Raw genomic sequence first — 15,397 nt, 5'->3', positions numbered from 1 at the left:
GGATTCAGGTGCTGCCCTGAGTCTTATGGATCTGTCATTTGCCAAGCGCTGTGGTTTTGTTCTTGAGCCGTTGGTTAATCCTATCCCTCTGAGGGGTATTGATGCTACGCCATTGGCGGAAAATAAACCGCAGTTTTGGACACAGGTAACCATGTGCATGACTCCTGAACATCGGGAGGTGATTCGTTTTCTTGTTCTGCATAAAATGCATGATTTGGTCGTTTTGGGTTTGCCATGGTTACAGACTCATAATCCAGTCTTGGATTGGAAGGCAATGTCTGTGTCAAGTTGGGGCTGTCAGGGTATTCATGGTGATTCCCCGCCGGTGTCTATTGCTTCCTCTACTCCTTCGGAAGTTCCTGAGTATTTGTCTGATTATCAGGATGTGTTCAGCGAGTCCAGGTCCAGTGTTCTGCCTCCTCATAGGGACTGTGACTGTGCCATAGATTTGATTCCAGGTAGCAAATTTCCTAAGGGAAGACTATTTAATCTGTCTGTACCTGAGCATACCGCAATGCGTTCGTATATCAAGGAATCTCTGGAGAAGGGGCATATCCGTCCTTCCTCTTCCCCTCTTGGTGCGGGATTCTTTTTTGTGGCCAAGAAGGACGGATCTTTGAGACCTTGTATTGACTATTGGCTTTTGAATAGAATCACTGTTAAATTTCAGTATCCTTTGCCTCTGTTGTCAGACTTGTTTGCCCGAATTAAAGGTGCCAAGTGGTTCACCAAGATAGATCTTCGTGGTGCGTACAACCTTGTGCGCATTAAGCGAGGAGATGAATGGAAAACCGTGTTTAATACGCCCGAAGGTCATTTTGAGTACTTGGTGATGCCTTTTGGGCTCTCTAATGCTCCTTCAGTGTTTCAGTCCTTTATGCATGATATTTTCCGGAAGTATCTGGATAAATTTATGATCATTTATCTGGATGACTGGGACTCGCATGTAGAGCAGGTCAGGATGGTGTTTCAGGTTTTGCGTGAGAATGCTTTATTTGTTAAGGGCTCAAAGTGTCTCTTTGGAGTACAGAAGGTTCCCTTTTTGGGGTTTATTTTTTCCCCTTCTGCGGTGGAGATGGACCCAGTCAAGGTCCGTGCTATTCATGATTGGACTCAACCCACGTCAGTTAAGAGTCTTCAGAAGTTCTTGGGTTTTGCTAACTTCTACCGTCGTTTTATTGCTAATTTTTCTAGCATTGCTAAACCTTTGACGGATATGACCAAGAAAGGTTCTGATGTTGCTAACTGGGCTCCTGCAGCCGTGGAGGCTTTCCAGGAGTTGAAGCGCCGGTTTACTTCGGCGCCTGTTTTGTGCCAGCCTGATGTCTCACTTCCCTTTCAGGTTGAAGTGGATGCTTCTGAGATTGGGGCAGGGGCCGTTTTGTCGCAGAGAGGCCCTGGTTGCTCTGTGATGAGACCTTGTGCCTTTTTCTCGAAGAAGTTTTCGCCTGCTGAGCTGAATTATGATGTTGGCAATCGGGAGTTGTTGGCCATGAAGTGGGCATTTGAGGAGTGGCGTCATTGGCTCGAGGGTGCTAAGCATCGTGTGGTGGTCTTGACTGATCACAAAAATTTGATGTATCTCGAGTCTGCTAAACGCCTGAATCCTAGACAGGCCCGCTGGTCATTGTTTTTCTCCCGTTTTGACTTTGTGGTCTCGTATTTACCAGGTTCAAAGAATGTGAAGGCTGATGCTCTTTCAAGGAGCTTTGTGCCTGACTCTCCGGGAGTCGCAGAACCAGTTGGTATTCTTAAAGAGGGAGTTATCTTGTCAGCCATTTCTCCGGATTTGCGACGTGTGTTGCAGAGATTTCAGGCTGGTAGACCTGACTCTTGTCCACCTGACAGACTGTTTGTTCCTGATAAGTGGACCAGCAGAGTCATTTCCGAGGTTAATTCCTCGGTGTTGGCAGGGCATCCGGGAATTTTTGGCACCAGAGATCTGGTGGCTAGGTCCTTTTGGTGGCCTTCCTTGTCACGGGATGTGCGGTCGTTTGTGCAGTCCTGTGGGACTTGTGCTCGAGCTAAGCCTTGCTGTTCGCGTGCCAGCGGGAGGCTTTTGCCCTTGCCTGTCCCGAAGAGGCCTTGGACACACATTTCCATGGATTTCATTTCAGATCTCCCGGTGTCTCAGGGCATGTCTGTCATCTGGGTGGTATGTGATCGCTTTTCTAAGATGGTCCATTTGGTACCTTTGCCTAAGCTGCCTTCCTCTTCCGATCTGGTTCCTGTGTTCTTTCAGAATGTGGTTCGTTTACACGGCATTCCTGAGAATATTGTGTCTGACAGAGGATCCCAGTTTGTTTCCAGGTTCTGGCGATCCTTTTGTGCTAGGATGGGCATTGAGTTGTCGTTTTCGTCTGCCTTTCATCCTCAGACTAATGGACAAACGGAGCGAACTAATCAGACTCTGGAGGCTTATTTGAGGTGTTTTGTTTCTGCGGATCAGGATGATTGGGTGACCTTCTTGCCGTTGGCTGAGTTTGCCCTTAATAATCGGGCTAGTTCCGCTACATTGGTTTCGCCATTTTTCTGCAACTCTGGTTTCCATCCTCGTTTTTCCTCGGGACATGTGGAGCCTTCTGACTGTCCTGGGGTAGATTCTGTGGTGGATAGGTTGCAGCAGATCTGGAATCATGTGGTGGACAACTTAAAGTTGTCACAAGAGAAGGCTCAGCGTTTTGCCAACCGCCGCCGCGGTGTGGGTCCCCGACTTCGTGTTGGGGATTTGGTATGGCTGTCTTCTCGATTTGTTCCTATGAAGGTCTCCTCTCCTAAATTTAAGCCTCGCTTCATCGGTCCTTGGAAATCCTTAATCCTGTGTCCTTTCGCTTGGATCTTCCTGTGTCGTTTGCCATTCACAACGTGTTCCATAGGTCTTTGTTGCGGCGGTACGTTGTACCTGTGGTTCCTTCTGTTGAGCCTCCTGCTCCGGTGTTGGTTGAGGGCGAGTTGGAGTACGTGGTGGAGAAGATCTTGGATTCTCGTCTCTCCAGGTGGAGGCTTCAGTATCTGGTCAAGTGGAAGGGCTATGGTCAGGAGGATAATTCCTGGGTGGTTGCCTCTGATGTGCATGCGGCCGATTTAGTTAGTGCCTTTCACGCTGCTCATCCTGATCGCCCTGGTGGTCTTGGTGAGGGTTCGGTGACCCCTCCTTAAGGGGGGGGTACTGTTGTGAATTAGACTTTTTGGCTCCCTCTTGTGGTCACTAGTGGTATGACTCTGGGATTGTCTTTTTTCTGTTTGGCACTCACCTGGGTCGTTAGTCCAGGGGTGTCGCTATATTAACTTCCTGGATCCTTAGTCCAGTGCCTGGCATCGTTGTAATCAGATCCTTCTGTTGCTCCTGTCTCTAGGTCCTGGCTCTTGCTAAATTAAGCTAAGTCTTGCTTCTTTGTTTTTTGAGTTACTTGCTTGCTACTATTTTTGTCCAGCTTGTACTAAATGTGATTTCTGACCTTGCTGGAAGCTCTAGGGGGCTGGTGTTCTCCCCCCGGCCGTTAGACGGTTCGGGGGTTCTTGAATATCCAGTGTGGATATTTTAATAGGGTTTTTGCTGACCATATAAGTCATCTTACTATATTCTGCTATTAGCTAGTGGGCCTCTCTTTGCTAAATACCTAGCTCATTCTTTTGTTTGTCTTTTCCTCTTACCTCAACGTTATTATTTGTTGGGGGCTTGTATCCAACTTTTGGGGTCTTTTCTCTGGAGGCAAGAAAGGTCTTTCTTTTCCCTTATAGGGTTAGTTAGTTCTCCGGCTGGCGCAAGACGTCTAGAACCAACGTAGGCACGTTCCCCGGCTGCTTCTATTTGTGGTGCTAGGATTAGATATATGGTCAGCCCAGTTACCACTGCCCTATGAGCTGTTTTTTTGTGTTTGCAGACTTGGTATTGATTCCTGAGACCCTCTGCCATTGGGGTCATAACAGTGCTAGAGAATTCTGCCTTGCATCCAGCTCCTGACTCTGATGACACCCTGGCTATATACCTGCTCCTGTGAACCTGTGTGGTGATCCTGCTACTCTGCTCTGAGTTCCTGCTGCATATACCAGTTTCCAGTAATCCTCCTTCTTCTGCTGCTCGTGTTTACTTCCATCTGCATTTGCTGGACATGTAAGCTGTTGCTGCTCTGCAAAAACCTGAGACTATTACCCAGGCCTCCCTGGTTGAGCTAAGATATTATTTAAACTGCCTTATAAGCATATCTATCTGTGTTTGGACTAAAACAAGGACTTATTCGTGTCAAGTATCCTCAAGAATAATTGTGCTTCATAGACTTTCTGCGTCATTGCATTTTCCTCTGAAGTTTCCTATAGACTGCTAAGCTGCGTTTAATATTTACTCCAAGTGTTGTGGACTTGAGTTTCTCTCTGCACCTGTTTGAATCACCGTGTGATAATATAGACTTTACCACTTATAAAACTGAGTCCTGTAGTTGTCTTGTTCCACGCAAAGAGTCTCCTGAGTTATCCCCTATAATTATTACATCTGGTAGTAGGGGACTCAATTATTAGGGGAACAGATAGGGCAATCTGTCACAAAGACAGGGATCGTCGAACGGTGTGCTGCCTACCTGGCGCTCGAGTCCGACACATCGCTGATCGGGTGGACAGATTACTGGGAGGGGCTGGTGAGGACCCAGCGGTCATGGTGTTCATTGGCACAAATGACAAAGTTAGAGGTAGGTGGAAGGTCCTTAAAGATGATTTCAGGGAATTAGGCTGCAAGCTGAAAGCAAGGACCTCCAACGTGGTATTTTCCGAAATACTGCCTGTACCACGTGCCACGCCAGAGAGGCAACGGGAGATTAGGGAGGTTAATAAGTGGCTCAAGAATTGGTGTAGGAAGGAGGGGTTTGGGTTCCTGCAGAACTGGGCCGACTTCTCAGTTGGCTACAGGCTCTACGCTAGGGATGGGCTGCACCTCAATGGGGAAGGTGCAGCTGTGCTGGGGGAGAAAATGGCTAGAGGGTTGGAGGAGTGTTTAAACTAGGGATTGGGGGGGAGGGTATTCAATTTATAGGAGGGGAAGATAGTGCAGATAGAGACCTGGGCACAAATAAGGAAGTTGAGGGTGGCGGTGGCATGGGGGGTGGGGTTAGAACAGTTAATAATTTAGGAAAGAATAGAGGTACAGAGAGATACATAAAGTGCATGTATACTAATGCCAGAAGCCTCGCCAACAAAATGGACGAATTAGAATTAATGTTGTTGGAGCATAATTATGACATGGTGGGGATATCTGAAACATGGCTGGATGAGAGCCATGACTGGGCTGTTAACTTGCAGGGCTATAGCCTTTTCAGAAATGACCGTACAGATAAGCGAGGGGGTGGGGTGTGTCTATATGTAAAATCATCCTTAAAACCCATCCGGCGTGATAATATAGGTGAATTTAATGAAAATGTAGAGTCCCTGTGGGTGGAGATAAGGGGAGGGGGAAAAAATAATAAATTACTGATAGGGGTTTGTTATAAATCTCCAAAAATAATGGAAGCAATGGAGAATATCCTCGTAAAGCAAATACATGAAGCTGCGACTCAAGGAGAAGTCATTATTATGGGGGACTTCAAGTACCCTGAAATAGATTGGGGAACAGAAACCTGCAGTTCCAGCAAAGGTAATCGGTTTTTGACAACTATGAGAGACAATTACCTTTCACAATTGGTTCAGGACCCAACAAGAAGGGGGGCACTGCTAGACCTAATATTAGCCAACAGGCCAGACCGCATATCAAATATAAGGGTTGGGGGTCACTTGGGGAATAGTGATCACAAAATAATAAGTTTTCATGTATCCTTTAATAAGATGTGTAATAGAGGGGTTACAAGGACACTAAACTTCAGGAGGGCAAATTTCCAACGGATGACAGAGGATCTTGGTGCAATTAACTTGGACGATATCCTGAGACACAAAAATACACAGAGAAAATGGGAGACGTTTATTAGCATCCTGGATAGGACCTGTGCACAGTATATACCGTATGGGAATAAACATACTAGAAATAGGAGGAAACCAATATGGCTAAATAGCGCTGTAAGGGGCGCAATAAGGGACAAAAAGAAAGCATTTAGAGAATTAAAGGAAGTAGGTAGTGAGGAGGCATTAAATAAATACAAAAAATTAAATAAATTCTGTAAAAAGCAAATCAAGGCAGCAAAGATTGAGACAGAGAGACTCATTGCCAGAGAGAGTAAAAATAATCCCAAAATATTCTTTAACTACATAAATAGTAAGAAACTAAAAAATGATAGTGTTGGCCCCCTTAAAAATAGTCTGGGTGAAATGGTGGAGGAGGATGAGGAAAAAGCCAATATGCTAAATGACTTTTTTTCATCAGTATTTACAAAAGAAAATCCCATGGCAGACAATATGATCAGTGATAACAAAAATTCCCAATTAAATGTCACCTGCTTAACCCAGCAGGAAGTACGGCGGCATCTAAAAATCACTAAAATTGACAAATCTCGGATGGGATACACCCCCGAGTACTGCAGGAATTAAGTACAGTCATTGATAGACCATTATTTTTAATCTTTAAAGACTCCATAATAACTGGGTCTGTACCACAGGACTGGCGTATAGCAAATGTGGTGCCAATATTCAAAAAGGGGACAAAAACTGAACTTGGTAATTATAGGCCAGTAAGCTTAACCTCTACTGTGGGTAAAATCCTGGAGGGCATTCTAAGGGATGCTATACTGGAGTATCTGAAGAGGAATAACCTCATGACCCAGTATCAGCACGGGTTTACTAGGGACCGTTCATGTCAGACTAATTTGATCAGCTTCTATGAAGAGGTAAGTTCTGGACTGGACCAAGGGAACCCAGTAGATGTAGTGTATATGGACTTTTCAAAAGCTTTTGATACGGTGCCACACAAAAGGTTGTTACATAAAATGAGAATAATGGGGATAGGGGAAAATATGTGTTAGGCTACTTTCAGACATAGCGCATTTTTGAGCGCTATTTTGCGGGCGCTTTTCAAAAATGCGCAATGTCATTTTCGTCTGCCGGCAAAGTGAATGAGAAATTCACTTTGCCGTTCAGACACACCGCAAAAAAACGCGGCGCTTTTGTCTGCAAACACGCCGGCGTAAAAAGAATTGACATGTCAATTCTTTACGCAGCGGCGTGTCTGCGTATCCCCCTAGGGCCCCATATTAACGTGCACACACAGCGCCTTTGTCCTGGGTGTCGGCGTCTTTGTACGGAGGGGTTGACACCCAGGACCGGACGTGACGTCGGACAGGAAGAGGGAAGCCCCGCCCCCCAGTGAAGCAGCATGGAGTGTGTGTGTGTGTGTGTGTGTGTGTGTGTGTGTGTGTGTGTGTGTAGCGTGTGTAGCGACGCTGCAGCGATAGAGACAACGATGCCGATCGCTGCAGCGTCGCTGTTTGATCGCTGGAGAGCTGTCACACAGACCGCTCTCCAGCGACCAACGATGCCGAGGCCCCCGGGTAACCAGGGTAAACATCGGGTTGCTAAGCGCAGGGCCGCGCTTAGTAACCCGATGTTTACCCTGGTTACCAGCGTAAAAGTAAAAAAAAACAAACAGTACATACTCACCTGCGCGTCCCCCAGCCTCTGCTTCCTGACACTGACTGAGCGCCGGCCTTAACAGCACAGCGGTGACGTCACCGCTCTGCTTTCACTTTCAGTTTAGGGCCGGCGCTCAGTCACTTTGATACGTGGCACTTTGATACGTGGCACGTGGCACTGAAATATGTGGCACTGAAATATGTGGCACGTGGCACTTTGATACGTGGCACTTTGATACGTGGCACGTGGCACTTTGATACGTGGCACTGAAATATGTGGCACGTGGCACTTTGATACGTGGCACGTGGCACTTTGATACGTGGCACTGAAATACGTGGCACTGAAATACGTGATACGTGGCACTTAAATACGTGGCACTTAAATACGTGGCACGTGGCACTGAAATACGTGGCATGTGGCACTGAAATACGTGGCACTGAAATACGTGGCACTGAAATACGTGGCACTGAAATACGTGGCACTGAAATAGTGAAACGTGGCACTTAAATACGTGGCACGTGGCACTTAAATACGTGGCACTGAAATATGTGGCACGTGGCACTGAAATACGTGGCACGTGGCACTGAAATACGTGGCACTGAAATACGTGGCACTGAAATACGTGGCACTGAAATATGTGGCACTGAAATACGTGGCACTGAAATACGTGGCACTTAAATACGTGGCACGTGACACTTAAATACGTGGCACGTGGCACTGAAATACGTGGCACGTGGCACTGAAATACGTGGCACTGAAATACGTGGCACTTAAATACGTGGCACTTAAATACGTGGCACTTAAATACGTGGCACTTAAATACGTGGCACTTAAATACGTGGCACTTAAATACGTGGCACTTAAATACGTGGCACTTAGGCTATGTTCACATTTGCGTTGTGCGCCGCATGCGTCCTTTTTTTGATTGATTTTGGACGCAGCAAAAATGCAACTTGCTGCGTCCTCTGCGGCCGGATGCGTGCGCTGCAGTGACGCATGCGGCGCAAAACGCAAGTGCGACGCATGTCCATGCGCCCCCATGTTAAATATAGGGGCGCATGACGCATGCGGCGCCCGACGCTGCGGCGCAGACCGCAAATGTGAACGTAGACTTAAATAGCTGGATAGAGCTGGATCCGCGGGCTGTGATCTGGCCTACGCTCAGCACTCTGCGGAGCGCTGTCATTCAAAACACGTCCACTCATTTTGGTGTTTAGTCCCAAAATGAAGGATGGAAGAAGAAAAGGGTTGGACAAGGAAATGACATCATTTCTTTTTTTTTTCCCCCACTGCAGTTAAAGCTTTATTTGTGTCAAACACAGACAATCTGCAGAGAAAACTGCATAAAAAACCGCACTAAAAACCGCATCAAAAACGCACCAAAAACGCACCTGCGTTTTCTGCCAAGAGCTGCGGTTTTTGTCCTGAAAAAAAAGGATTGAAATCAGGATCGTGTGAACATACCCTTACCGTACAGGGTTACGAGGGGGGGCGTCTGACTGACGCCTGCCCTAGTAACCTGGGGTTAGTGACAGTGGGGTTAGTAAACCCCAGCTGATGTCTGTTCCGCTTGCTGAGGCGTCTTTGGCTCAAGGCCATTGCAGCTGGCAGAATCGACATGATGTTAACTCCAGTGTGTATTGTATTCCGAGTCATAAAGACAGGAAATGACCTCAATGACTCTTTTTTTTTTTTCCCCTTTTTTTTTTTTCAAACAAACTTTATTTTCAGTACACAATGCTGAAAAAAACGCAGCTGCAAAAAACGCAGCAAAAAACGCTGTGTGTGAAAGCAGCTGCGTTTTTTGCCTGCGTAAAAAAACGCAGGTAAAGCAGCAGCAAAATACGCGCGCGTAAAAATACGCAGCAAATATGCTGTGTGTGAAAGTAGCCTAAGTGGATTGAGAGCTGGCTCAGGGATAGGAAACAAAGGGTGGTTATTAATGGAGCATACTCGGACTGGGTTGCGGTTAGCAGTGGGGTACCACAGGGGTCAGTATTGGGCCCTCTTCTTTTTAACATATTTATTAATGACCTTGTAGGGGGCATTCAGAGTAGAATTTCAATATTTGCAGATGACACTAAACTCTGCAGGGTAATCAATACAGGGGAGGACAATTTTATATTACAGGATGATTTATGTAAACTAGAAGCTTGGGCTGATAAATGGCAAATGAGCTTTAATGGGGATAAATGTAAGGTCATGCACTTGGGTAGAAGTAATAAGATGTATAACTATGTGCTTAATTCTAAAACTCTGGGCAAAACCGTCAATGAAAAAGACCTGGGTGTATGGGTGGATGACAAACTCATATTCAGTGGCCAGTGTCAGGCAGCTGCTACAAAGGCAAATAAAATAATGGGATGCATTAAAAGAAGCATAGATGCTCATGAGGAGAACATAATTTTACCTCTATACAAGTCACTAGTTCGACCACACTTAGAATACTGTGCACAGTTCTGGTCTCCGGTGTATAAGAAAGACATAGCTGAACTAGAGCGGGTGCAGAGAAGAGGGACCAAGGTTATTAGAGGACTGGGGGGTCTGCAATACCAAGACAGGTTATTACACTTGGGGCTATTTAGTTTGGAAAAACGAAGACTAAGGGGTGATCTTATTTTAATGTATAAATATATGAGGGGACAGTACAAAGACCTTTCTGATGATCTTTTTAATCATAGACCTGAGACAGGGACAAGGGGGCATCCTCTACGTCTGGAGGAAAAAAGGTTTAAGCATAACAACAGACGCGGATTCTTTACTGTAAAGGTACCTTCACACTGAACAACTTAACAAGGATAACGATAGCGATCCGTGATGTTGCAGCGTCCTGGATAGCGATATCGTTGTGTTTGACACGCAGCAGCGATCAGGATCCTGCTGTGACATCGTTGGTCGGAGCTAGAAGGCCAGCAGCTTATTTCATCGCTGGATCACCCGCTGACATCGCTGGATCGGTGTGTGTGACGCGGATTCAGCGATGTCTTCACTGGTAAGCAGGGTAAACATCGGGTTACTAAGTGCAGGGCCGCGCTTAGTAACCCGATATTTATCCTGGTTACCATTGTAAATGTAAAAAAACCCCAAACACTACATACTTACATTCCGGTGTCTGTCGCGTCCCCGGCGTCCGCTTCCCTGCACTGTGTCAGCGCCGGCCGGCCGTAAAGCAGAGCACAGCGGTGACATCACCGCTCTGCTTTAGGGCCGGCGCTGACACAGTGCAGGGAAGCGGACGCCGGGGGACGCGACAGACACCGGAATGTAAGTATGTAGTGTTTGGTTTTTTTTACATTTACACTGGTAACCAGGGTAAACATCGGGTTACTAAGCGCGGCCCTGCGCTTAGTAACCCGATGTTTACCCTGGTTACCCGGGGACTTCGGCATCGTTGGTCGCTGGAGAGCTGTCTGTGTGACAGCTCTCCAGCGACCACACAACGACGAAACAGCGACGCTGCAGCGATCGGCATCGTTGTCTATATCGCTGCAGCGTCGCTTAATGTGACGGTACCTTAAGAGCAGTGAGACTATGGAACTCTCTGCCGTATGATGTTGTAATGAGTGATTCATTACTTAAATTTAAGAGGGGACTGGATACCATTCAGGAAAAGTATAATGTTACAGGGTATATACACTAGATTCCTTGATAAGGCGTTGATCCAGGGAACTAGTCTAATTGCCGTATGTGGAGTCGGGAAGGAATTTTTTTCCCCAATGTGGAGCTTACTCTTTGCCACATGGGTTTTTTTTGCCTTCCTCTGGATCAACATGTTAGGGTGTGTTAGGTTAGGCTATGGGTTGAACTAGATGGACTTAGGGCCCCGTCTCACTTAGCGACGCTAAAGCGATCCCGACAACGATACGACCTTCAGGGATCGTTGCTGCGTCTCTATGTGGTCGCTGGTGAGATGTCAAACAGTGAGAACTTCCAACGATCGCTGCTGCGATCTCACTGTTTGACATCTCACCAGCGACCTGTAGCGACCTGTACAACGATGTCACATGGGAGCTATTATGACGATTCAGTGTCTGAGTCGTCAACGAGGTCGTTGGTAAGGTGTCAAACACAGCGATGTGTGCTACCCAGCGGGACCTCAACGATCAAAAAAAGGTCCAGGCCATTCCGACACGACCAGCGATCTCACAGCAGGGGCCTGGTCGCTGCTATGTGTCACACATAGCGAGATCGCTACTGAGGTCGCTGTTGCGTCACAAAACTTGTGACTCAGCAGCGATCTCGCTAGCGATCTCGCTTAGTGAGACGGGGGCTTTAGTCTTCCTTCAACCTTAATAACTATGTAACTATGTAACTATGGTCATGGTGTGGTGGCATTTGTTCCCTGTATGTGGTATGATTGACCACCATGTGGTGCTAATATGTGATTTGGACATGATGCGGTGATATTTGTTCCTTGTATGTGGTATTATTCGGTCACTGTGGTGGTAATATGGTGTCTGGTTATGGTGTGGTGGTATTTGTCCCTTGTATGTGATATTATTGGTCATTTTGAAAATTGAAAAATAAATAAAAATATACCTAAATTGTATTGCACATTTTAACAAATTTTTAATAGGTTACAGTAGCGTAGGGCCCGGCCAAAAGAGTCTGCCGTGTCGTGGTGGCAGATTAGAAAAATCTTTTGGCCAAAACAAAAGCTGCTGTTATATGTGTGAACTGGTGATGGGAACTGTTAATGTGTGATAGGTGAGAAGTGGAGTTTTTCCAAGAGAGAGCGGTGGGGCTGTGGACAGTTCGAGGGGTGGAGGCGGAGCTGGGGTGGAGCCTGGGCGGAGTCTCAAGGGGCCCCGAACATTTTGCCAGTATGGGGTCCCGAAATTCCTAGTGGCAGCCCTGATTATGGGCGCTGTAGCCATGGCGGGGTCCGGCCGACTTATTGGAGCTGTGGGCATTGCAGGACCTGGTGGCGGTATGGGCCCTGCGGCTGCGTCCACCGCTGGGCCTGGGGACACTATGGGGCCTGCGGCTGTGACTGCCAATCCTCCTCCCGGAGCAGACATGGCTTTTCCCCCCTGCTAAACTTATAGGGGCCAGCGTCTCTCTTCCGGAGGCTGTAGCGGTTCCTCCGATGCACGGTCTGCAGCGGTTCCTCTTGTCAGCAGTCGGGCGCTTCTCCCGACCCTCCGTCCAGGGCCTCCGCATGATGTCTTCACTTGCGGCCCTGCTGTACGGCATCTTCACTTGCAGTTCCTCTCGCAGCACGGCACCCAACTTCCTCTTCTCGCTCTCTCTTCAGGCTCCACCCACAATGGCACACCCCTCTTTTTCCTGCGCTCCTCATGGCGCTTCTTCTGGCAGCTGTTAGCGGTTATTTTTAAAACAAATTGTGCACACCGTGTGGCGCAGTTATGGCGGCAGTTATGATGTGACGCAGTTAATGCGATTTTTTGATGGCGATGTTTTAGAAGCTCATTTAAGTCTCTGGTATTCAATCCAACAAAGTCTCTCTAGTTTCTCAATAAAGCACAGTCTCTTAGGCGCACAAGATCCGCTTTCTGGGTCGGTCCATCCTGTTCGTGACGCCAAAATGAGTCGCCCGCCAGGGCCGTGGGGTACTCGGTCCCGGGTCCGGTCCTTAAAGGGATGTGTCACGGCAGCAGAGACCCGGTCTGTGGCCCTGGGTGCCCATGTTAAAGGGAAGGTCTTTAAAGGGGTTTTTAAAATTAGGAAAGTCCGTGACGCTGTAGTGAGCTGGCCGGCTGTGGCTGTTCCGTTATCATTGACATAGAATCTGTGACAGACACTGCCCCCGTGTGGCCAGAAGTTATACCTATGCCGAATGTGATTACAGAGAAACAAACTGTATTGGCTAAACTCCCCCCTGTTATGTCATGTGAACAGGAAGGGGAGGGAGAAGAAAAAGAGCCCGGGAAACCAGTCGGTGCAGAGAGAGGTCTGTGTGTGCTGGCGTCCTCCTGTAGATGCGATATAGAAGGTTGCCTGGATTACCCCTCTCTCTTGGAAGCTGACATCCAGATTGTTCCCAGCTCCCACACTGCGGAGCACTCAGCGGTGACATCTTCACAGATCCTGGAGCTCATGAACTGTAAGCGGGTCCTCTATTGAGAGGCCGAACATTCCACCCCTACCTGCTGAACCCCAAGGACTACAGTCTGGACCTGAGAGACAAAGTTTTGTTTAATTCCTTTTTTCTCTTTGGCTGCAGCGTCTCCCTGCTGTGACCGACAGGCCTGCGACGTGGGAAGATAACCTCTTGGAGCAAAGGAACTGGTAACGTGTGGATAGGGACAGTGAGGGATAGTTTGTTATTACACGTTATTTCTGTGAATAAGCATACTTTGTACTGTCTATTATTGTGTTCTGCTGTGTTAAGAAAAATGTATAACAGTAAAGATACGTTTGCTAAGATGGAATCTGGGTGTGGAGGTTTTGCTGGGCCAGATCATGGATATGCATGGGCGGCTTTACCCTCGGACACTTCATCTGGCGTAGTCGGCAGGATGGGGCGCAGTGCGGGAGGACGGGGCACAGTGCGGCAGGATGGGGCGCAGTGCGGGAGGACGGGGCGCCCGGCCTCAGATTTCTTCCTCCAGAACGGTCACCGTCCTCTTCCGGCAGCAGCACTGCTCGCAGAACTTCATCAGCTCCGACACCACGAAGACCGAGGACGCCAAACCAGTGAGGAAGAGCAGATCCAGTGCGTGCAGGTTCTGTGTCAGGAACACTTTCTGCAAGGGAGGAATGTAGATGACGGCCATCTGCCCGAGGATGGACCCCACCACCGATAACCAGAACATCTGATTCCTGAAGAGGCCAATCTCAAAGATGGTTTTATTCAGGGAACGGCAGGACAAGGCATTGACCATGTCAAAAAACACGAAGCAGGTGAAGGTCATGGTGGTCATTCTCGGAGTCACTTTCCCATCTGGAATCTCCTTCCAGAAGACGAACAGAGTCCCGCTGATGATGATGGCGGCCGAGAGCAGGATCTTCAGGAGCAACACTTTACTGAGGATCGCTTCCTTGGCGTTTCTGGGGGGCTGCTTAATAGCGTCTTTATCCACAGGCTCCACCCCCAAACTCTGGGCTGGGGGTCCGTCCATGATGATGTTGATCCATAGTATCTGCATGGCGTTCAGGGGGTTGGGGAGATTCATGATGGTGGACAGTGTGATGAGACTCAGGGCTGAGATGCTCGTGCTGAGCTGGAAGCGGACGAAGTTCTTGATGTTGTAGAAGATTCCTTTCCCCTCCTCGATGGCGTTCATGATAGTAGAGAAGTCGTCGTCCACCAGGATCATGTCCGCCGCCTCCTTACTGACGTCTGTGCCGGTTTTTCCCATTGCGACGCCAATGTCGGCCGACTTGAGAGCGACTGCATCACTTACACCATCCCCCGTCATACCCACAATGGCTCCGGTGTGCTGCAGAGCCTTGATGATTTTCAGCTTGTGCTTGGGGCTGGTTCTGTAGAAGACGGACACCTTAGTGACCACCGACGGCAGCGCCGACTCATCCAGAGCGTCCAGCTCCTCCCCCGAGATCGCCGTCAGGTGTCCGTTAGTCAGACCGATGCTCCTGCCAATGGCCTGTGCCGTTTCCAGCGCGTCCCCTGTGATCATCTTCACTGCGACCCCGGAGTCCAGCTGTTATGACCCCAATGGCAGAGGGTCTCAGAAATAATTACTAAGTCTGCAAACACAAAAAACCAGCTCATACGGCAGTGGTAACTGAGCTGACCATATATCTAATCCTAGCACCACAAATAGCAGCAGCCGGGGAACGTGCCTACGTTGGTTCTAGACGTCTCGCGCCAGCCGGAGAACTAACTAACCCTAGAAGGGAAAAGAAAGACCTTTCTTGCCTCCAGAGA

At 48.1% G+C, this 15,397-nt stretch overlaps 1 pseudogene; it reads right to left on the bottom strand.

Annotated features, from left to right (window-relative positions):
- Window positions 1–14,023: 14,023 nt before the first annotated feature.
- On the bottom strand, window positions 14,024–15,165 carry LOC143809312 (calcium-transporting ATPase type 2C member 2 pseudogene; annotated as a pseudogene).
- Window positions 15,166–15,397: the final 232 nt, after the last annotated feature.

This window comes from Ranitomeya variabilis, chromosome 2 (assembly GCF_051348905.1).
Source record: "Ranitomeya variabilis isolate aRanVar5 chromosome 2, aRanVar5.hap1, whole genome shotgun sequence".
Taxonomy (NCBI): domain Eukaryota; kingdom Metazoa; phylum Chordata; class Amphibia; order Anura; family Dendrobatidae; genus Ranitomeya; species Ranitomeya variabilis.
Note: the sequence above shows the minus strand (reverse complement) of the source record. Positions and strands in the feature narration are given on the sequence as shown.